The 22,124-nt window shown below is 47.2% G+C and overlaps 1 pseudogene; it reads left to right on the forward strand.

Moving 5' to 3' along the window:
- The first annotated feature begins 13,838 nt into the window (after positions 1-13,838).
- Positions 13,839-18,263, forward strand: LOC119358521 (annotated as a pseudogene).
- The last annotated feature ends 3,861 nt before the right edge of the window (positions 18,264-22,124 follow it).

Raw genomic sequence — 22,124 nt, forward strand, 5'->3', positions numbered from 1 at the left:
TAAAGTAGGAGAGACAGACACCCGCCAGCCACCTTATGCAACTAGTGCATGTTAGTCGGTGGAACCGGTCTCACGTAAGCGTACGTGTAAGGTTGGTCCGGGCCGCTTCATCCCACAATACCGCTGAAGCAAGAAAGGACTAGTAACGGCAAGAAAGTTGACAAATCTACGCCCACAACAAATTGTGTTCTACTCGCGCAAGAAGAACTACGCATAGACCTAGCTCATGATGCCACTGTTGGGGAACGTTGCAGAAAACAAAAATTTTCCTACTCGTTTCACCAAGATCATCTAGGAGTTCATCTAGCAACGAGTCATTGGATGCATCTACATACCTTTGTAGATCGCGAGCGGAAGCGTTCAAAAGAACGGTGATGATGTAGTCGTACTCGACGTGATCCAAATCACCGATGACCAGCGCCGAACGGACGGCACCTCTGCGTACAACACACGTACGGGACGGGAGACGTCTCCTCCTTCTTGATCCAGCAAGGGGGGAGGAGAGGTTGATGAAGATCCAGCAGCACGACGGCGTGGTGGTGGATGCAGGGCGTCACAGCAGCAGGGCTTCGCCGAGACTACGAGGGAGAGACGTAACAGGGGGAGATGGAGGCGCCAGGGTCTGGTGTTTGAAGTCCCTCCTCTCCCCCACTATATATAGGGGTGCCAAGGGGGGTGGCCGGCCCTAGTAGATGAGATCTACTAGGGGGGGTGGCGGCCAAGGGGAGGTTTCCCTCCCCCCCAAGGCACCTAGGGGTGCCTTCCACCACATGGACTCTTCCATGGTGGAAACCCTAGGCGCATGGGTCTATAGGGGCTGGTGCCCTTGGCCCATCTAGGGCAAGGCGCACCCCCTACAGCCCATGTGGCCCTCCGGGACAGGTGGCCCCACCCGGTGGACCCCCGGGACCCTTCCGGTGGTCCCGGTACAATACTGATAACCCCGAAACTTGTCCCGATGCCCGAAATAGCACTTCCTATATATAATTCTTTACCTCCGGACCATTCCGGAACTCCTCGTGACGTCCGGGATCTCATCCGGGACTCCGAACAACATTCGGGTTTCTGCATATACATATCTTCATAACCCTAGCGTCACCGAACCTTAAGTGTGTAGACCCTACGGGTTCGGGAGACAACAGACATGACCGAGACGACTCTCCGGTCAATAACCAACAGCGGGATCTGGATACCCATGTTGGCTCCCACATGCTCCACGATGATCTCATCGGATGAACCACGATGTCGAGGATTTAATCAATCCCGTACGCTATTCCCTTTGTCTATCGATATGTTACTTGCCCGAGATTCGATCGTCGATATCCCAATACCTCGTTCAATCTCGTCACCGGCAAGTCACTTTACTCGTACCGTAATGCATGATCCCGTGACCAGACACTTGGTCACTCTGAGCTCATTATGATGATGCATTACCGAGTGGGCCCAGTGATACCTCTCCGTCATACGGAGTGACAAATCCCAGTCTTGATCCATGTCACCCAACAGACACTTTCGGAGATGCCCGTAGTCTACCTTTATAGTCACCCAGTTACGTTGTGACGTTTGGCATACCCAAAGCACTCCTACGGTATCCGGGAGTTACACGATCTCATGGTCTAAGGAAAAGATACTTTGACATTGGAAAACTCTAGCAAACGAACTATACGATCTTGTGCTATGTTTAGGATTGGGTCTTGTCCATCACATCATTCTCCCAATGATGTGATCTCGTTATCAATGACATCCAGTGTTCATAGTCAGGAAACCATGACTATCTGTTGATCGACGAGCTAGTCAACTAGAGGCTCACTAGGGACATGTTGGTGTCTGTTATTCACACATGTATTACGATTTCCGGATAACACAATTATAGCATGAATAAAGACAATTATCATGAACAAGGAAATATAATAATAATGCTTTTATTATTGCCTCTAGGGCATATTTCCAACAGCTCAAGTATGGTTGCGATACGTGGCTACTCGCGCCTGCGTGTTTCCACCAAGTTGCATTCGGTCACGTCCGTCCTACGCAGGCCATGTGGACACTTCAACTTCACAGGTGTTTGGACTGATCACCCGAGCGTACGCAATCCGGTTCATCCACACCGTGCGGTTGACCCGATTGGTTGTTCGCGCGCGTCTTTTACATGTTTATGTGAAGATCGTCACTGAGCACGCGCATATCCGTCGATTGAGCAACCGGCTGCTCGTGTCGACTCACTGGACCACACATGTCCGTGCGTGGCTCAAGTATGGTTGCGATACGTGGCTACTCGCGCCTGCGTGTTTCCACCAAGTTGCATTCGGTCACGTCCGTCCTACGCAGGCCATGTGGACACTTCAACTTCACAGGTGTTTGGACTGATCACCCGAGCGTACGCAATCCGGTTCATCCACACCGTGCGGTTGACCCGATTGGTTGTTCGCGCGCGTCTTTTACATGTTTATGTGAAGATCGTCACTGAGCACGCGCATATCCGTCGATTGAGCAACCGGCTGCCACTGTGTCACCCCGTCGAGCCGCAGCACCGCCACCCCGTGGTTCTTTCCGACTGCACCGATTCGTGCGCCGCCGCTGCGTCACCCTTTCGGGCCTTAGCGCCGCGGCACATGGTCCCTGCCGCCGCCCAAAGCCATCCCCGCAGCTGCACATCACTACTAGAAAAGGGTTTATAGGTGAACTATAAATAGTGGTGGTTGTCATGGAACGATTCCGACAATAGAGAGGGGTAATGTAAGGGAGCAATATCTATCGAGATTCATATGGGTGACATGGTGTTTTAGCGAGTCCGGGCCTTTCGTGGTGGCGCTAACAACCCTACGTCTTGTGCTCTGAAGAGGCTTTGTTTTATCTGAGTATGTATCCAGAGATTATAATGTATGTGTGTTTTATGCGAGATAAATATCAAATTTATCCGTAATGGCGTTTTAAGTGCGGGCGTGCCAGTATACAAGTGTATACAAGTAAAAATAAAACAGAGCACACAAAATGATGCGGAGAAAACTTATACATCTTTATTGCTGAAGACATACAAATAGCAACGGAAAAGTAAATAAGCGAAGAACAATATGTGAAAAGTTCGTAGGCAATGGATCAGTGGTGGATAATTATGTCGGATGCGATTCCTCATGTAATAGCTATAACATAGGGTGACATAGAACTAGCTCCAATTCATTAATGTAATGTAGGCATGTATTCCGTAAATAGTCATACGTGCTTATGAAAAAGAACTTGCATGACATCTTTTGTCCTACCCTTCCGTGGCAGCGGGGTCCTAGCGGAAACTAAGGGATATTAAGGCCTCCTTTTAATAGAGAACCGGAACAAAGCATTAACACATAGTGAATACATGAACTCCTCAAACTATGGTCATCACCGAGAAATATCCTGATTATTGTCACTTCGGGGTTGTCGGATCACAACACATAATAGGTGACTATAGACTTGCAAGATAGGATCAAAAACACACATATATTCATGAAAACATAATAGGTTCAGATCTGAAATCATGACACTCAGGCCCTAGTGACAAGCATTAAGCATACCAAAGTCATAACAACATCAATCTCAGAACATAGTGGATACTAGGGATCAAACCCTAACAAAACTAACTTGATTACATGGTAAATCTCATCCAACCATCACCGTCCAGCAAACCTACGATGGAATTACTCACGCATGGCGGTGAGCATCATGAAATTGGTGATGGAGGATGGTTGATGATGACGACGGTGACGAATCCCCCTCTTCGGAGCCCCGAACGGACTCCAGATCAGCCCTCCCGAGAGAGATTAGGGCTTGGTGGCGGCTCCGTATCGTAAAACGCGATGAAACTTTCTCTCTGATTTTTTTCTCTGCGAGACGGAATATATGGAGTTGGAGTTGAGGTCGGCGGAGCCTCAGGGGGCCCACGAGACAAGGGGGCGCGCCCAGGGGGGAGGGCGCGCCCCCCACCCTCGTGGACAGGGTGTGGGCCCCCTCGTCTTGATTCTTTCGCCAGTATTTTTTACATTTTCTAAAAAGTGCCTCTGTGAATCTTCAGGTCATTCCAAAAACTTTTGACGACGGAGTAAACTTGACGACGTTGCTTGCGGCTAAAAAACTTTGATGTAATAGGGTAGAGACCACCGATGCATCTACCGTGATGAAGAAGTTCCCTCGTTGCCCGATCCTTATGAAAAAATATTTTGGATGAGTTTCAAAAAAGACATTATTATCAGCTTATAAGCGAGACATAGATGCAAGATTTTTGTTAGCTTGAGGAACATGAAGGACATCTTCAAGAACAAGATTACGTTTAGAAGTAGGGGAATTAATGAAAGCACGACCAATATGATGTATGTCCATACCTTCACAGGTTGCAGCAGTGTTCACTTGATCATTGCCGTAATATCTTTCATGAGTTGCAAGCTTCTCAAGCTCACCCGTGATGTGATTGGTTGCACCAGAGTCAGCGTACCACACTGTTTCTCCTTCTCCTGCTTGTTCTCTCAAGGCATCAAGGACATGTCGCTCTTCAGGCACATAGTCCTCATCATACCTATGCCAGCACTCAAGTACTTCATGACCAGGCTTCTTGCAGAGCTGGCATCGGGGTCGAGGTCGTCCACCAGATCGGCCGCCATTGTTGTTGTTGAAGGAGCGTGCATCATTATTGTTGTTGCTGTTGGAGCGTCCACGTCCATAGTTGTTGTTGCCGCCTCGGCCACGCCCTTGTTGGCCTTGGTGACCACGGCCTCGACCACCACAGCCACGGCCATGGGTCAAGGCGTTTACCGAAGATTGACGCAGATTTCCTTGCTGGAGCAGATTGATGCGGGCTTGAAAACTAAGAAGCTGGTTGTAGAGCTCGGTGATGGTGACGGGCTCGACACGGGCAGAGAGAGCCGAGAGAACCGAGTTATACTCCATGTCCAGGCCCTTCAGAACGAAGGAGACGATCTCGCCATCGCCGAGCGGATTTCCGGTGCAGGCGATCTCATCCGTCAGGACCTTGATCTTGGCGAGGTACTCTGGCATCCCCATGTTTCCCTTCTGGAGGTATGCAAGGGCGATGCGAGTATTGACAAGCTGCGATTGGGTTTGCGCAGCGAAGAAGGCGTGGATGGCGCTCCACACCTCATCCGGCGTCTAGAGAGTTACGACCTGTGCAAGAACCTCACGTGACAGAGATCCCATAAAGTAACCTTGTACCTGCTGCTGCTGGGCGTACCAGATCGTCCTGGCATTGTTGAAGACCTGCTCTTCCTTCCCATGCTTAGTGATGGTGATGGTGGCAGGGGGCGCTGGCCTTGTGGCGTCCAGGAAGTGCTCCATCTGTGCCCCCTTGATCTGGGGTAGCACAATGGCCTTCCAGTGAAGAAAATTCATCCTCGTCAGCTTCTCTGACGGAGGCGACCCGAGGGAGCTAGCGCCGTTGCTGGAGGTGGAAGAAGAGGCGTAGGAAGAACCGGCGAACTGGGTAGTCAGGGCGCTCATGGTGGATGTGGTAAGCGTGGACATGGTAGCGGCGGCGGTGGATGCATCGGTTCCTGCCATGGCTTTGATCTACGACGGCTAGGTTGTTTTTCCTCTCTGGGCTGAAGGCTTTCTCGTAGGTTGCTAGATGCGATGAGGATAGGCTCTGATGACCATGTAAAAATTGGGAGAAGCGTTGAACTCTTTGGTCTCGGGCCGCTGTATATATTGAGAATCTGTCATGGGTTACAAGTTTGGGAGGTCGTTAGGACTCTCCAGAATTACACGAGAGAGAGAGAGAGACAGAAGGTTACACGAAAGGGAGAAGAGATAGAAGTTTGAATACAACATATATCTCTACCTATCTATCTAACACAAGCATGCTCAAGCCATCGAGCATGTCGGGCCTGGGATCCAGACCCATGATGCAGCAAGGGGAGATGGAGGTGTCGCATTCCCAAGTCTGAGAAAATTGGTGTTGAGTGGGCTGTCCGGATGGGAGGAGTGGGAGTGGGAGGAGGAGCAGAGCATCTCCGACTCAGGGACTGCAAGCTGACACACCTTCGCCCACGACTTGCTAGTGACCACAGGTACAATCTAAGAATCATTGTGGTACAGAAGCTCACACTCCTAGAATATGTGGAGAATTTTCCGTCGGTCGTGGAGGTCAAAGTGTACTCGTGCCGCCTGAGCTCCCGGAAGACCTTAGGTGATAGCTTTAGACGGACTCACTCATGAGAGAGAGAGAGATGAACAATTAATTTCAGCAAAGCAAAGACGTACATACGGGTGCCAAAATGTAATCAGAGAGTGTAGTATGTAGTATGTACCTTCTCCTTCCTTCTGAATGTAGTTATGTCCATTCATTTGAGTTCGGCTGCATGTAGCGATCAGTTTGGTTGGTTCAGAGGCAATCTAGAAGGCAATTTGACCATGGCGCCATATCGGGCCTGAAGGATGTAACCATATTGTGAACAAAAACCCCAGCGCCTGCGAGCTGTTGATGCGTGACAGCATTTTGGTTCCGGTTCGTAAGCGAACTTTAGTCCCGACCCCCGGTTGCAGAACCGGGACTAAAGGCCCTCTGAAACCGGGACTAGTGCCATGTTTTCTACTAGTGGGAGGTATCGCATTCCCAAGTGTGAGAGAACTGACGTTGAGTGCGCTGTTCGGATGCAAGGAATGGGAGTGGGAGGAGGAGCAGAGCAAAGTCACAGCCATGCCAGCACAGGAGTATCTCTTTCTTAGTGACTGCAAGTTGACACACCCAGGACTTTCTACTGACCGCAGGCATAATCTGAGAACCATTGTGCTAGAGAAGCTCTCGCTCCTAGATTGTTTGGAGAACTTCCCTTCGGTTGTGGAGCTCAAAGTGTACCGCTGCCCTGAGCTGAAGAGGATGAGCGGCCTGTCCAAGCTGCGGACGGTCCACATGTATAGTTGCCCGACGCTAAAGCTGTTGGAGGGTGTCCCGGCGCTGGACAACATGGAGTTGGATTGGAAACACTAGGAGATTACCGGACCAGATGCGAGGTGCACACCCAAGGGATATTAAGGTGAAGACGAACTGCCGTGTGAGCTTTTTATAACCAGGTGTGTGGCTCTGAAGTCGCTGAAGAGATGAGCACTTTCACCTTGGGCCCTCCTATCTATGCTTAAGTATGATGAACGTAATACGTATATAGTACTTTGTACTTGTTAATCATTTGAGCACACGAGTGTAGTATTGGTGCTCACCTGGAATGGATCAAATATATTTGTTTGTTCATTTCAGGCTTGGTGTGCAAAGAGAGCCTTGGCTCAGTGGTTGGGCATGCGGTTGTGCAGCCTAACGACCCGAGTTCAATTTCTAGAATTGACAGGTGATGCACAGGGGTTTTCCCCCGTTTATTGAGGATCAAGTTTGGTGTGTGGTGGAACCACGCATCAAGAAATATCTTGATACTCATTTAAGAAAATTTTGAGGACCATGTTTATCTTGGTACTCATACTAAAATGGCCGTATGCATCCCTAGTTGGTGCAGGGGTTTTCCCCCGTTTATTGAGGATCAAGTTTGGTGTGTGGTGGAACCACGCATCAAGAAATATCTTGATACTCATTTAAGAAAATTTTGAGGACCATGTTTATCTTGGTACTCATACTAAAATGGCCGTATGCATCCCTAGTTGGTGCAGGGGTTTTCCCCCGTTTATTGAGGATCAAGTTTGGTGTGTGGTGGAACCACGCATCAAGAAATATCTTGATACTCATTTAAGAAAATTTTGAGGACCATGTTTATCTTGGTACTCATACTAAAATGGCCGTATGCATCCCTAGTTGGTGAAGAGGCCGGGAAGTGAAATTTTCTCCTGTTTTTTTTCACGGGACTCCAGGTGGGGAGCTTGGGCAGGTGGCCCAGCACTCACTAACCCCGCGCTTGTCGGCGAATCATGGTGAATCTTCGATTGTAGCGGCATGGCCGTGCGTTGGGGGTGGGGCAGGAGGCCTTACCCCAAACAGGGTGACTCGGGGAAGGTCATTGCTTTTGGAGGTATTCCGGATCCTGTGTCAAGCTGTCGCCTCCAGGACCAGCCGGATATTGATGATATGCAACTGAGGTGCGCCATGCGGGCGGCCAAGCTTCGTGACATTGAGGTCACTACTGGTATGTCTGTCAACACTTCCAATTCCATTTTGCACTTTTCAAATGATGAGATTATTCACAATGCAAATCAGTTAGGAGTTTCGCTAGGTAGTAATGAAAGTGAAACCTCTAAATCCGTTAATGATATCCTAGACCTGGAAGCGGAACGTGCTTTAGAGTTGATTCGCCAATTAGCAGCGGTCAAACCTATGAACGATTCTGACATAGATGCTTTGGGAGTCAGGGTGCTAGATACTTTCTGTACGGATCTTGCCCCATCCCTCCCTGAGATAGAGGAGGATGATGGTTCTATGACCCTAAGGGATGTTGCCCCGGTCGAGGATCAGGTTGTTAGATCCACGAAGACCGGTTGTGAGGACCGGGTAGAGGATCAGAACAAGCCTAAACGTAAGTGGAGGCGAAAGATTTATCCAGCATCCGCGGTGCGTAGAACTGCTAGGATCCGTACTACTAAAAAAATCCATGATGAATTATGAGAGGCATCTTTTGAAATAGCAGAGGTCTGACGGAGTTGGCTAAAAGAAGGTTTCTAGCAGATGCTTCCATTGAGCACATGTTGGATTTTATCGCCCTCTCTGAAACAGGAAGAGACAATTTCTCTCCTCAGTTTCTAAGCACTTTAGGCATTGCCTTCCCCCAAGAGGAAGATCAGGGGGGATCTTACTCGGGGTTAGATGTGAGATGTTGGAAGTCCGAAGTGTGGTTATGGGTGATTTCGCCGTCAAATTTCGGGTTAGATCCAAGGTCGATGGCTTTAATTGGGCACTGGTAGCGGTATATGGGGCCGCGTAGCCAGAACTTAAACCAGACTTTCTGGCGGATCTCGTCCGTATTTGCAGGTCTGAGCAGCTTCTAATCTTGGTTGGGGGTGACTTTAACATTATTAGGAGGAGAGAAGAAAAGAACAATGATAATTTTGACGCCATGTGGTCGTTCATGTTTAATACCATTATTGAAAGCTTGGATCTCAGAGAGATAGAGCTTTCGGGTAGAAAATTTACTTGAGCTAATACCTTGCAAAACCTGACGTATGAGAAGCTGGATCGAGTCCTAGCGAGCGTCGACTGGGAACATAAATTTCCTTTTGTAATAGTCCAAGCGTTATCTCATGGAATCTCTGACCACACCTCTTTGCTGGTTGACTCTGGTGAGGCAACACATGTGGGTAATAAAATCGCCTTCTCTTTTGAACTAGCGTGGTTTGAAAGAGAAGGCTTCCTGGATCTGATAGCCAGGGAATGGGCGAAAGATGCAGGGGGGAGGTCATCTATTGAGAGATGGCAAAATAAGATTAGGAACTTGAGAAGTTTCTTGCGAGGGTGGGCTAAGCATCTCAGTGGGATCTATAAGATTGAAAAGGAAAGGCTCCTTACACTTATCCAGTCCCTAGATTTAAAACCCGAGTCCACAATTTAGAAACCTCGGAGCTTCACGCTAAAGTAGACGCGGAGATGAGACTGAAAGAACTTCTGCAAGAAGAGGAGTTGAAGTGGGCATTACGAGCTAAGGTTCGCAAAGTTGTCCAAGGGGACGCCAATACTCAATTCTTCCATATGATCACCAATGGCAAGCATAAAAAGAAAAGAATCTTTCAACTTGAGCAAGACGAGCGGACGATTTTAGGACAGGAAAACCTAAAATTATACATAACCAATTATTACAAGCAGCTATTTGGGCCTCTAGAGGATAATTTTGTGCCCTTGGATGAGTCTAGGATTGAGGATGTTCCTCAGCTGGCTGCAGATGAGAATGATATATTAACCGCCCCATTTTTGGAGAAAGAGGTGTTTGAAGCTATTTCCCAGATGAAGAATAATAAAGCTCCGGGGCCGGATGGATTTCCGGCGAAGTTTTATAAAAAATGCTGGCACATAATTAAAGGGGATTTGTTATCGATGTTCCATGATCTATTTTCCGGACAGCTTCAATTGTTTCACCTGAATTTTGGAACAATAACTTTGCTTCCGAAGAAAACAGAGGCTGCGAGAATTGAGCAGTTCAGGCCTATTTGTCTTCTTAATGTTAGTTTCAAAAAATTTACCAAGGTTGGAACTAATAGACTCACACAGATTGCGCACTCTGTGGTGCAGCCGACCCAAACTGCTTTCATGTCGGACAGAAACATCCTAGAAGGGGTTGTGGTCCTTCATGAAACGCTCCATGAAATCCATACGGAAAAACTAAACGGGGTTGTTTTCAAAGTGGATTTCGAAAAAGTGTACGATAAAGTCAAATGGTCATTTCTGCAACAGGCATTGCGCATGAAAGGTTTTGATCAGGCCTGGAGACACCAGGTTGAATCTTTCACGAAAAAGGAAGTGTTGGAATCAAAGTGAATGACGACCTAGGTCACTGCTTCCAAACACATAAGGACCTGAGACAAGGAGATCCAATGTCACCTATTTCTTGTGGCTTATGAGGCAATGCTTAGTTTGCATTTGTCCAAATTTTCTAGGTTTTGACTTGCAAAGCATTTCGGTGAAGGTTTAGGTCACATCAAATCTGGCCAATGAATTGGCACAAAATACAGGATGTGACTAAAAATCCATAGGTATGCCAAATCTTGACTTACCATGGACATGAATGGTGACTGCTACTGAACCTCCTATTTGGTCGGCTGCCTGATCTCAGATAACGAAGACAAGCAAAGGTACTATTCAATGATACTCTTCTAGGATTTGATTGCTCGTTGGTCCTGTATAGTCTGCATGCTTGTCGTTATCCGGAGGCCGGGTGTGATGTTGGAATAAACCCAACGTCCTGCCCGTGTCCGTGTCTGCTACGTGTACATGTCTGCATCGTGTCCGTGTAGAATTGATGTTGGACATCGAATAGGATTAGTACTAGTATAGAGCTAGCTATGACTGTACTCGGTTTTCCTCCTGTCCCTGGCGCTGGAACCTTAGCCGCCGCCAGAAGACCCAATCTTCCAGCACCGTCCTCCGGCGGCTCCCCTCCGCCGGCGACCTAGGTCGTCAGTGGTGAAGGGGGGCGCCGGATCCACGCGTGTGGATCGTTTTTACTCTCTCGTAGTTTAGATTTTTAGGTTGTTCATGGTCTTCGTTTCGGCGGCAACGATGTCAGTGCTGAATAAAGATTCTTCGGATCCTTTGACAAGGCCATCGGTCCTATGGTTGGGGATGGATTTGAAAACCAGTCTGTTCAAGCAAGGATGGTGTGGCGGCGGCATCCTCGTGGTGGACCTGTGTCCTCGGGCTCCGCCTTGCGACGGCGTTTGCTCCAACGTCGACGCGGAGCTTGGGAGGTAGTCTAGTAGCGGATGCAGATTGTGGTCTGCATCGACGACATCTGAAAGACGGAACATGTGCTGGGTTCGTGGTTCGTGGATGGCAGGTATGGTTTCCTTCTGCGATGTCTTAGTCGCGGTGGGGTGCCAGATTTGGAGTTCGATGGCGTGTCCGGGGTGTTGCCCCGGTCTGATTCGTTCAACGGTGAAGGCCCCACCTTGGAGGTCCGCAAAGCTGCATATCAGCGATGGAGCCGCGTCGAGCTCGGGTGAGGAGGTGATCCATCATTCTTTTTTTCGGTGGCTGTTGTTGTGGTGCCGGAGGCAGGTGATGGGCGTTGGTGTCAAGCTCAGAGATGTTCTGCTAACTTTTCAGTTTTGTCATGTCGATTCTTACGTGACTTGTACTTTAATCTTTATGATATAAATGAGACACGTATTACCAATTTACCATGCAAAAACAAGAGCTAGCTATGACTAGTATATACACAAGTACCTACCCCTTGTAATCCTTGTACCGTGAATCAATAGAAAAGATAACAGGCTTAACACGAGCCTGTGGCTATCAATCCGGCGAGTTGTGTGCGTGCGTTACGTGTGATTCCGGCCGGATCGATCGGATCCTTGGCTGTTGCGTACGACAAAACATCGGAAGCTAGCTCTACGGTGCGTCGCATCTCGGCATAAAGGAACTTCGTCGAGTTTCGTAGCCAGCGTTGGTTGCTTCATCATCATTTGTCATCGGTCGTCACCGTTGTCGGAAAGTACTCGGCGTCGGGTCTGGGTTAACATGTGACCTCTTTATGTTTGTATCGCCTCCAAGCAGCATCAAGAATCAAAGAGATCCCCATTAACCCAGAAAAAAAAGAAGCAAGACAACAGTACTAAAACAAATGCGAGGCATCTCGTACGAGAGTATATACGTCTTCAAAATTTGAGGCAAAAACTTTGCTCGTTCATTAATCAAGAATAAGATTGTTCCCCAGTTAATTACAGAAAACCGTACTAAACCTGATGGAAAGGCAAAGACATATAACATACTACAAGGCTTTTATTTAAACATACAGTATGTACATGGAACAACAAAGTTGGAGGGGCTGAGAGAAATCAAAACAAATGGAAGCAAGGAAAATACCTTATTTTTTAGGGGGTGGAACCGACAGCTTGTGGTTTGCATATAGAACCGACACCAACAGCTTGTGGTTTGCTGATTGAGAACCATAAAGCTAAACTCTCGTAGTTGACATGCTGCATAATATATACACACACACTTGGGTAGGGGGCACATGTACACGGCACGGCACCATCGAAACTTGTTACAATAATGCAGCACAGCCTTACCATTGACTTGAGGTTGCAGATCTGGATCTAGGTCTAAAACACTCTTCTCTGGCTCCGATTACTACTAAACCGCCCAGCACAACTCGGTCGTTGATCTAGATCCACAATGCTCTTCAGACAACATGCATACACTACCCCACCCCAGCTACCAAATTAATACTCCCTTCGTCCCATAATGTAAGATGTTTTTTGATACTAGTGTAGTGCCAAATTAATACTCCCTCCGTTCGGAATTACTTGTCTTGGAAATGGATGTATCTAAAACTAAAATATGTCTAAATACATCCATTTCTGCGACAAGTAATTCCGAACGGAGGGAGTACATAGTAAGATTTAGAGGGAAATTACTTGTCCCTCTATAAACAATTGTAAGACGCTTTAGCAGTTTATTACAGAGGGTTACTAAACTGACCAGCACAAGACAAAATTGCAGTAGTTTTTTGGGGTAGAAGGAATGCAGCTTATTTATTCCATGAGGCTGTCTAGCGTAAAAAGTGTACTGCGGGGGTATAGCAGTATTTCCCATTGACATCTGGTAACTTGTTAACCCAAATAGTCAGTAGCTAGTGATAGACCCCTTTTTTTGCATTGGGGGCTTTGGCGGCACTAGGGTTAGACCCCTGGAGTCGCCCTAGGGAGCGACGCGAGGGGTGAGGGGATGTGAAAATCCAATCTCAGATCTGGCAACTTGTTAACCTAAACAGTAGTCAATGGCTAGGGTTGAAGCATCGATCCACACCAAACATACATACATAATCAGTAGGGTGTCATGGATGTGGCCTATAGATCCACGCCAACACACATTAACCTAGCTAGCAATTGGGACGTGTAAAAAAGCAAGCATGTGCACTTGGTAACATTGTGGGGGTAGTTTGTGGTAGCATTAAACGGTCATCAATGGTATCCCTTGAGAACTGGCAACTTATTGTTAAGTCAAACAGCCGATACATATACTTACTTAAGTGTCGTCATCCGGGCGGCCTGTAGATCCACGCCAAAATATATACTTAATTAAGTGATGTGCAAATTAATTGAATATTATTAGGCCACCCACAAGTAACCTTGTTGTGATTAGGACAGGTGCTCCATCCTGCTCGCCTGCCATTCATCTTCTCACACCACAGCCTCCACCAGCCACCGCATCTAGCTCCTCTGATCCACCGCCGCCGCCGTTCGCCAGATCCCCTCTCGCGCGCGCTAGGGGAGGGGAGACCGAGCTCTCTTTGTATTGGGATTCAGCTAGCTGGAAAGAAGCGAGATAGACCCCCCTTCCAACTTTCACTGCAACTGAAGCTGAGGTGATAATCGATCGGCAGAACATGTTTATTTGCACGCATATTTATACTTTAGTTGGTTGATTATATTGTGTCGTTAAGTTTTAGCTACATCGGCCCATCTGTACCTGCTACTTGCATTGTGATTAATCAGAAATAGGTTCTCATGCATACTAATCTGTATATTACTTATGATTAACTGGTTGGTGTGGTGTATTATATTATATGCAGGAAGGAAGCCATGGCGGCTGTCCTTGATGCTTTGGCAGCCCGAGTGATGAACACCATCCTGGATATGGGGGAAGACAAGATCAGCATGCTTCTTGGCGTCTCCCAAGAGATCAACAAGCTGGAAGCCAATGTGGAACCCCTTCGGAACCTCCTCACCGATGCCGAGAGGAGGCGCATCACTGACAGGAGCGTGCAGGCATGGGTGACCAAGCTCAAGAGCGCCATGTACGAGGCCTCTGATATCCTTGATCTTTGCCAGCTTGAGGCCATGGACCGAAAGGACAAGCAACACTCCAGTGGCTTATGCCTCCGACTCCGGGAGAAGCTGCCATTTCTGGGCTGCCTCGGGGATAAGCTGCAGAGTGTCCTCCAGCCCTTTCTCTTCTGCGTGCAGAACCCTGGGTTTGCCAACGAGGTAGGCAGTCGCATCAAAACTCTCAACGAGGAGCTGGCCACCATCTGCCAGGGTGTGGCTAACTTCAAATTCATTGACCTTGGCTCCTATGAGGAACGGAGGAGGACGCCGACCAGTTCTGCACACCCCAGGCGTGAGAACGCACAGTTCATCCAGTCAGATCTCGTGGGGGACCAGATCAAGAAGAATACAGAGGAACTGGAGCAAAAGCTGATCGCCGACGGCCGCCATGAACATGGTAGCAGCGCCATCAGGGTGGTGGCCATTGTTGGCCAGGGCGGCATAGGCAAGAGCACACTCGCCAAGAAGGTCTTCGCAAGCGAGGCCATCAAGGAGGAGTTCAAAACCAAGATATGGCTGAGTGTCACTCAACTGTTCACCAAGGTGGAGCTGCTAAGGGCCGCCATCTCCCAAGCTGGGGGGAATAAGCATGGTGATGAGAAGGACGAGACCATACTTGTGAACGCCCTCACCGACACCCTATCAAACAACAAGTTTCTGCTGGTCATGGATGATGTGTGGAACCAACAAGCATGGGAAAACGTGCTCCGCACCCCCATTCTTAATGCCGCCGGTACACAACCAGGAAGCCGAGTCTTGGTTACCTCAAGAAAGGTTGATGTTCTTCAGAGCATGGGAGCTTACATCCTGCGTGTCAACATACTAAACAATGAAGATGCTTGGTGCTTGCTAAAGAAACAGCTGCCGCAGACAAATCCAAGACAAGTAATTTGGAACGGAGGGAGTACAATATTTTGGGCATCAATTTAGTTAAACTTTATCTAGCAGTACATGTTACACATTTGGATTTGATGTATGATAAATGTATGTGTGTTTGTATATCAATTTTGTTAAATATTTTCTCCAATATTGTTTATGGCATTGGCTCGACCGCCAACAAATACCTTTGACTGCTGCTTTCGATTCCTATGGGTTAAGGGAAAATTGTATTACTATTATTCATGGCAAATTGAATGGCTCCATTTTCACATGGAAAACCTTATGTATCTGATACGATGCGCGATGGTGTTTAGTTGCGGTGGAACGCAAGTCCTACATTGACAAGAAAATGAGAACATTGATATGCGAGGATATGTGAATCCATAATCGGTCAGATCAAATTAAAATGGAAAAGTATAGAGAATTATGCATAAATTTAATCTTAGAATTTTAATCTAGATAGTAAAATATTTAGTTAAAATAAATTTAAGTTCTTTCAATGTTTTTGATTTTCCAGGTTGGAAAGCTATGTTTCAAATCTTAGTTTGGAATTTTCATATAACTAGATTCTGTAAATTTTGAATTTTTTTAGTTCTGATTACGTATAACACCGTTCTTCATCTACAAATGTGTTATATTTTGCATATTTACGTACACCGTACATTTTGAAATGTCACTATGGGACATTATTTTTTGAGAAGTACAATGCGTGCTGTTTCGATCAAAGATATTTTTCTTCCTTTCTGTTCAAAAAGATATAGCTCATACATTAGTACTACTGTGTGATTATCTTTTGAACCAGCTCATACATGATATTTGAATATAAAGTTATGTGTCATAAAAAGGAAATATAATGTCGTGTTTGTGTCATGTACAAGCGAAACTATGGATATTGCCATTACTAAGTTGTCCTTTACTGTTGGCAGGTCGGTGTTGGAAGTGATTTTGATGAGCTGAAAGATATTGGGATGAAGATTGTTAAAAAATGTGATGGTTTACCACTTGCTATTAAAGTTATGGGTGGATTGTTAAGCACAAGAAATCCTAATGAACGTGACTGGGAGAATGTTTTGCACAAGGATTTTGGCTGGAAAGAAGAAGACGGGCCAGGAGAGAAATTAAACTACTCAGTAAGCTTGAGCTATGATGATTTATCTCCAGAGTTGAAGCAATGCTTTCTCTACTACTCACTTTTCCCAAAGGGTTCAGGTTTTAAGAAGAAGACGATTATTAGCATGTGGATCTGTGAAGGGTTTGTTCAGCATGATGGGAGGTCGGAGTCAGATCAGGTCGATCTAGAACAAATAGGGGATGATTATCATCGAGAGTTGGTGGCTAGGAATCTTTTGGAGCCCGATGATTCAAATAATAACATATGGGAGTACACCTTGCATGATGTTGTCCGCTCGTTTGCTCAATTTATGGCTAAAGAAGAAGTGTTAGTGGTTCACAAGGATCAAGTTGACATCAGAAATCTTCTTTCAGAAAACAAAATTTTCTGCCGTCTCTCAATAAAATCAACTCATTCAGAACTAGAGTGGACCATCCTAGAGAAGCAAGAAAGATTGAGGACATTATTATTGATAGGCTGTAAGATTAAACCTGGTGGCTCATTGGCGAATTTTGCTAGGCTACGGGTATTGGATATAAGCTCCAAGGAATCTGATTGGTTAGTGGACTCTTTGTGTGAGCTAAGACACCTAAGATATTTGTCATTCTCCCATACAAACATATCTAGGCTTCCAGGTGACATTCATAGGATGAGGTTCCTTGAGCACATTCAGCTTCAGGACTGTACAAAATTGGACAAGCTTCCTGACAGCATTACAAAACTAGCGTGTTTAAGATATCTTAACCTGAATGGATCAAATGTAGATGTTATACCAAGAGGATTTGGTGGTTTAACAGGTTTGAGATCCCTTTATGGGTTTCCAGTAAAGATGGATGGGGAGTGGTGCAGTTTAGAAGAGTTGGAGGCTCTTTCACATCTTGGAAGTCTTGCAGTCCAAAGTCTAGAAAATGTGCCTGCTAGTACAGTTGCTAAAAGTGCCCAGATCAGCAACAAGAAGAGCCTAGAATTTTTGGAGTTAAGTTGCTACAAGGATGAGAAAGAGGAGGAAGATCAAGTGCACCAAATTGGGGTGGAGCAACAAGAGAGAATAGAGTCTGTATTTGATGAGCTCTGCCCTTCACCTGCTAGATTGGAGACACTGCTAATACAAAGATATTTTGGTCGTCGACTACCAAATTGGTTGCAGTCCCCAGCAGAAGCAACCTTCAAGAGCTTGAAGCGTATTGCCCTAGTGCACATAACCCACTGCACGCGACTACCGGATGGTTTGTGCAGGATCCTTGGTTTGGAAACTCTGAGGATTGATCATGCTCCAGCCATCGAGCATGTGGGGCCTGAGTTCCAGACCCATGAAGATGCAGCAAGGGGAGAAGGAGGTGTCGCATTCCCAACTCTGAAAGAATTGCTGTTGAGTGGGCTGTCCGGATTGAAGGAGTGGGAGTGGGAGGCGCAGAGCAAAGTCATAGCCATGCCAGCTCTGGAGCTTCTCGTTATCAGGGACTGCAAGAAGCTGACACACCTACCCCGAGGACTTGCTAGTGATTACAGGTATAATCTGAGAAGCATGCGCCTACAGGATCTCACGCTCCTAGAATACGTGTAGAATTTTCCTTCGGTTGTGGAGCTCGAAGTGTACGACTGCCCTGAGCTCAAGAGGATCAGCGGCCTCGCCAAGTTGCAGACAATCGACATCTGCGATTGCCCAAAGCTGAAGCTGCTGGAGGGTGTCGCGGCGCTGGACAGCATGGAGTTGGATTGGGAACACTGGGAGGTTAGTGGAGCAGATGCCATGTGTACACCCAAGGGACATCAAGCCCAAGACCAAGTGCTCCCTGAAGAGCTTGTTATAACCAGGTGATATGTTGGCTAGCTTGTTATAACTTCAGAAAAGAAAAGACGTATGTACGGGTGCCAAAATGTAATCCTTCCTTCCTATAGATTAGTTCTGTTGCCGTAATGGCCTGTACAGTAATTAAGTTGAGTTGTAGACACTTTTGGCTGCGATGGAATTCTCTCATTCGGGTTCTACTCCCTCTGTAAACTAATATAAAAACGTTTAGATTACTACTTTAATAAAGTAAACACACTTTTTTTATACTCCCTCCGTTCCTAAATGTAAGTCTTTTTAGAGATTCCACTACAAACTACATATGAATGTATCTAGTCATATTTTAGAGTGTACATTCACCCATTTTTCTCCGTATGTAGTTTATAGTGGAATCTCTAAAAAGACTTATATTTAGGAACGGAAGGAGTATTAGTTTAAAGAGGGAGTATATAGGACATGTTGTTGTGAATTTGCACGGAACAACATGTTGAGCATGCATGCATGCATGGACGTGCACTTTGGTCGGTACATGTATTTATTGGTCAGCATGTGGCGAAGCAGGGGACAGATAGGCTCCTGGGAGTATTATGTTTGTTCAAAACTTCATATATCCGATCCTTTGCTTGCTTGACAAGCTGATGAGGGTGTCCTTTCTTTCAGCTTATCCAAATAAATAAGTACTCCCTCCGTTCGAAAATACTTGTCATCAAAATGAATTAAAAGAGATGTATGTAGAACTGAAATGTCAATGTGGTGCTTAGTCTTTGGAGCACGGCAAAAGGAAAAAAGGAAATTGCAAAATCCCATATAATGCTTGGACTCAGTTCTTACCTGATCCTCCAATTTGTATAAATACATAAATAGATAAATACTCCTGCACTCAGATCAGAGGGAGGAACACTCAGAAGGAGGTCGCCGCAATATGGGCTTGCCTGAGATTCTTGCTGAAGAACCAAAGCATCACAGAGCACGTTTTTCGCTGCGATGCGATGCGGCAGCAATATACTCCCTCCGTCCGAAAATACTTGTCGAAGAAATGGATGAAAATGAATATATTTACTACTAAATTGCGTCTAGATACATCCATTCCTCCGACAAGTATTTTTGGACGGAGGGAGTATAAAGGAAAATTCTAAATTTGCTTGGAATTCATTTGGATCTTGCTGCTGAACCTCACTTGGTTGACATCTTCAACCAGTACGTGCGGCGATCATTTCGGACGTGAGAAGCAAAAATCATGGTTGGATACGTGAAAATGTCCAAGTTCCTTTTTCCCTGGTGCATATTCATTGTTAAGTTTTGTTATTTTTAATTCAAGAAAGGAGGTGAAACTAGTAGTAAATAAATGGAGTCAAAATTCAGAAACTGGATGACAACAAAATAAGTCAGCTCAGCTTCAGGTTCTGAAATTGAATGCACGCGCGCTTCTTTACTAGGGTCGCTAGCAGTTCTGTTTTTTAGAGTTTCAGTCCAGGGCAGAGCAGAGCAAAGAAGCGGCAAATCAGTCGAGCAATACAAAGGGCCCTTTGTATTTTTTTTTCTTCTGAAGAAAGAAAAGCATCACATCGGATCTGAACAAGCTCCTTTTGGGCGTGCGCATGGATAGATCATAGATGTATGGCCAAGTCAAGCTCCGTTTGGGCGCATCGGATTTCCCGTCTCTCTGTATTCCTCTGCTCTCCAATTAATCCACATTCCCTGTTCCCCGTGCATTCTACCACACTGCGTTCTGGAGTTGGAAGATCAGCACATTCCTCAGTCAAACACACCCAGGCCCCTCGTCCCCCTCGTGTCGCCCCCGCGGGCGACCCTAGCCGCCGTCCTCTCGTCTCTCCTCCCGCCTCCACCTCTCCCCGCCGCCGTCCGCAGCGCCGCGGGGCAAAGCTCGGCCGGCTGGGCGGCAGCGGGGCGTCTCTCCCACTTGTTCATCGCGGCTGGCGCCGGGCAGCCAGATCGGGCGGGGCGCCGGACTAGCGCAGGGTCGGGCGACGCGGCACGGCGGGTTTTTTGGTGACGTCGTGCACGGCATGGCGGCGGCGGCGGCCTGCTCGCGGCGTGGTGGGAAAGATCGGTGGTCGCGGGCCCTGCCGGGTTCAGATCGGATCCAACCAGGGTTTTAGGCTTGAACGCCGTCAGCCGCTGCAGGGTGGTGGTGGTCGTCGCTGACCACGCCGGATCGCTGGATTCGGCGCCTGGAGATCTACGATGGATTCTTCTCGATCCTCCTTCATGGTGGGTTGAACCCCATGGCTCTTTCATCTCTGCAGGTTCCGGTTCATGGTCTGTTGCTGAATCCGGAGCCGAGGGAGTTTTGGTGGTATGGATGGGGACCGGAGGAAACTTTGATTGGCTTGTTCGGTCCGGCATCGGCGACGTCTCTCGACGCTGTTAGCCTCCATGGAGGCGATGTCGAGGTCTCTCCTATCCACATCCGAACCCCTCCCGGACGAAAGTCCAAAATTCAGTCTGGATTGGGCGGCGACGGCGTCCTTCGCGTCGTACCCTTCATAGCAAGTACGTGATCACCGGTACGCATGGCAGACTTCTTCCGGTGATCTGCCTCGCTTTTGAAATGCTTGCCTTTCTTTCGACACTGATGGTTGGTCGGAAGAAATCGACGATGGCCCAGGTACATATTCTTCCTGCATTTGTCCAGGTATATACTTTCGGTGTCAGTTAAACAGTGCTGCATGCGTGGTATCCCTTGTTTGTCTGTCCTGAAAGGTTACTGAGAGCGGGTCAATCGTTGATGGTTACAAACAGCAACGCGTGCAGGTTAAATTCCTTCTGTTTGTGCTCATCCCACACACGTACACCGTTTTCATTCCACAGTTGTAAAAGTTCTTCAACTAATGGCCTTGGTACATATCAATGTCGTTGCCGGGTTGTTTAGGGCCTTGGATGAGAACTGGCATCATAATGAACTTCCGCTTCATGCACATCCAAGGAGGAAGGTTATACATACATAGAGTCACGGGCCAGGTGCTGTGATTGCTGCTCTGCTCCCCGAAACGATTAATGCCATCCGCGCTTAAACCAAACCATACGTTCCTGGGGTCACCTGCAAACTCAACCGGTACTTTCTCTCGATTTTTCTCCACTGCGACCCGTCAGCGGGTGCTCTCAACTTCCCATCTTTCTTACGGTCCTCACTGTGCCATCACATCAACTTGGCATGCTCTTTGTTTCTGAACAGACGTTTCAACCGTGGTATTATAGGAGCATACCACATCACCTTGGCAGGAACCCTCTTCCGGGGGCGCTCCCCGTCAACATCACCAGGGTCATCTCGTCTGATCTTATACCGCAATGCACCGTATATCGGGCATGCGTTCAAATCCTCGTACGCGCCATGGTACAGGATGCAGTCATTAGGGCATGCATGTATCTTCTGCACCTCCGATCCTAGAGGGCATACAACCTTCTTTGTTGTATACGTACTGTCGGGCAATTCGTTATCCTTTGGAAGCTTCTTCTTCAATATTTTCAGTGGCTTCTCAAATCCTTTGTCAGGCACACCATTCTCTGCCTTCCACTGCAGCAATTCCAGTACGGTACCGAGCTTTGTGTTGACATCTTCGCAATTGGGGTACAAACCTTTTTTGTGATCCTCTAACATGCGATCGAACTTCAGCTTCTTCTTTTGACTTTCGCACCGTCTCCTTGCATCAACAATGACCCGGGGGAGATCATCATCGAGCACATCGTCTGTTTCCTCTTGATCTTCAGCAGCTTCCCCCGTTGCAGCATCACCATATTCAGGGGGCACATAGTTGTCATCGTCCTCTTCTTCTTTGTTGTCTTCCATCATAACCCCTATTTCTTCATGCTTGGTCCAAACATTATAGCGTGGCATGAAACCCTTATAAAGCAGGTGAGTGTGAAGGGTTT

This window comes from Triticum dicoccoides, chromosome 2A (genome assembly GCF_002162155.2).
Source record: "Triticum dicoccoides isolate Atlit2015 ecotype Zavitan chromosome 2A, WEW_v2.0, whole genome shotgun sequence".
NCBI classification, from domain to species: Eukaryota; Viridiplantae; Streptophyta; class Magnoliopsida; order Poales; family Poaceae; genus Triticum; species Triticum dicoccoides.